The sequence below is a fragment of the Tupaia chinensis genome, unplaced genomic scaffold (genome assembly GCF_000334495.1).
Source record: "Tupaia chinensis unplaced genomic scaffold, TupChi_1.0 Scaffold000682_1, whole genome shotgun sequence".
NCBI classification, from domain to species: Eukaryota; Metazoa; Chordata; class Mammalia; order Scandentia; family Tupaiidae; genus Tupaia; species Tupaia belangeri.
This window is the reverse complement of record NW_006160205.1, coordinates 2854785-2857595: the sequence shown is the minus strand read 5'-3', so window position 1 is coordinate 2857595 and position 2811 is coordinate 2854785.

Here is a 2811-nt window from a genome sequence, read left to right as displayed (position 1 = left end):
CATACCACCTGCTGGTCTCCTGTTAATTCCTTTTTAAAATAACAGTATTTACTGATGATTTGTGTGCCTGTTGGTCACTGCCCAGCTTCTCAAACACTGGCATCAGATCAGACACCGCCACCTTATTTCCTAACCCACATTGATTATTTTTTTAAGGTTCTGGCATTTTGTCACAGTAACCACTGAAAACGACTTTGCAATGGGTGGATGTCATTCAAAGAAGCTGGAGCTAATGCCGATGCTATGAACCACCTCAAGTTAGTAACTCGCATAGTACTGAGAGATCCTGAGAATCACTGTATCTCTTACCCATTTAAAATACCCTCTAGCACCCTTCTGTTTGCTATTGCGTTAAGTGCACAATCTGAGAATTCTGACTTTATTCACTCTAGTGCAAGAGCCTAACTCCTAGTAATATCCACAGCCTCAGTCCCTCAGTGTTGTATTCAGAGTTAACCAGGGACTGGAGCATTCTGCTGAACAAAAAAATGTGGGCTCGGGACCAGCAGTTGGCATAATGGCTATGTCGCTGGATTTCCATGTAGTTGACCACAGTTTGAATCCCAGATCGGTGGCTTAAACTCATGCCGAGTGCATGTGTGCCCAAGATCCCAAGAGGAGAATGGAGGAGAAGGGATTGTGGCGTGGCCATCCTCCCTGGTGAGTGATTTCTGTCTTTCTGTTTCTCTCTCTCTTTCTGGCAAGTGCATGCACCCTATAACAAAAACCTCTCAAAAAAAAAAATAATGTGGGCTCAGATGACCAAACGCTAAATCAATATCAGTCATGTTGAATTGAACTACACCTGTGGGGATGAACTATCAAATCTGGAAACCATCACATAAAACACTTACTACCTACATCTGCAGTCAACATAGGTTGGGGTACACTTATTTTTCATTATTCAGGAGCCCTTCTGAGTTTTGAGGTTCTCAGTATAAGTTTTATTAGCATAGTTCTAGTGAGTGCATTGGGATCCAGCTTATCATTTATGTCACCAAAATGCTGGTTTTATATTAGCTGTGCTGTATAATGCATTAGTTCTCTAATCTGAGTAATGTGGTATTAGTCTAGAGCTACGAATGACTTGGGAATAACTGTTTTATGACAGTGATAGAGAATGAGGCATAGGTTTGTGGACACAGGAGATTCATGTGAAAGTACAATCCTAATAGACTTGCCAGGTTCTTCTCTCAAAGGACAGGGCATTTGTGAGGAGTTAATTTTTTGTGAAATAATTATTTAATTTTATTTACTATTATTATTATTTTTAAAATTTGCCATATGGCAATGCACTCACCAGAGAGAGAGAGAGAAAGCTGCCAGGTCTATAACATGAACCACAGTTGGCCGTGTGAGAATCCAGTGCCTTAACCATCATACCACCTGCAGGCTGTGGGGAAGATTGGCTCTCGGTAGAAAAATCTGATAGAATCTGATGTCTCAGAGAGCAGGACATCACAGTAGTAGGCTTGATAAATCAGACTTACTTGTGAGAACTGCTGAGACACCATCTGAGCACTTCCAAAAAAATGGCAGCATTAGACATAGGACAAATGTTCCTAAATGAGCATGTAATGGTAAAAGTCACGGTAAATTTGGGACCAGCAGTTAGCGTAAGGCTATGTTGCTGGACTCCCCTGTAGTCGACTACGGTTCGAGTTCCAGAACCGGTGGCTTAAACTCACACTGGGTGCATGTATGTGCATGCCCAAGATCCCAAGAAGAGAATGGAGGAGAAGGCATTGTGGCATGGCCATCCCCCCTGGTGGTGATTTTTCGCTTTTTGTCTCTCTGTCTCTGTCCTTCTGGTGAGATCATGTGCCCTATAGCAAAAACTTCTCTGAAAAACAAAAAAACAAAAAACAAAACCAGGGTAAATTTAGTAGGTATACTGAGAATCATTGATTCTGAAATTTGTTTAGTAATTTTTTTCTTTAAAAAAGGATTTTAGGGAACCAGCAGTTAGCGTAATGGCTATGTTGCTGGACTCCCATGTAGTCGACCGCGGTTCGTGTCCCGGACCCGGTGGCTTAAAACTCACGCCGGGCGCGTGTGCGTGCGTGCCCAAGATCCCGAGAGGAGAATGGAGGAGAAGGGATTGCGGCGTGACCATCCCCCCGGGGGGTGATTTCTCGCTTTCTGTCTCTATGTCTCTCTCTGTCTGTCTGGCGAGCGCACGCGCCCTACAGTGAAAATCTCTCCAAAAAAAAAAAAAAAGGATTTTAAAACTTTGAATACTTCAGACATTAAATACATATTTGCCAATCAGTGGTAGCTTTGTAGGGCTCAGCACAATAGAAACTTAGGGCTCTGCCTTTGTTCAGAAACTAAGAATCACAAGTTGTCAAGAGTAGATTGAACAGAGAGAGACTGCACACCCATGTGCTGGACCTGTGGTTACCTGCCAGACACAACAGACAGACAAAAAATAGAGGAACTAGCAGTGACACGATGGTTAAGGCACTGGATCCCACATGGATGACTGTATAGTTGAGTCCCAGACCTAGTGCCTTGAAAAACACACTGGGTGCATATGTGTGCATGCCCAAAATCCATAAAGGAGAATGGAAGAGAAGAGATTGCAGCATGGTCATCCTCCTAGGAGTTGATTTCTCACTCTTTCTCTCTCTTCTTTTGTTTCTCTCTGGTAGGTGTATGTGGATCATAGCAAAAGCAGGGGGAAAAACAAGAATATACCCATGTTCTGTTTCTCATTATTATTTTTTTTTTTTGAGAGGGTTTTGCTATAGGGCATGTGCAGTCGCCAGAAAGACAGAGAGAGACAGAAAGCGAGAAATCACCCCCCCC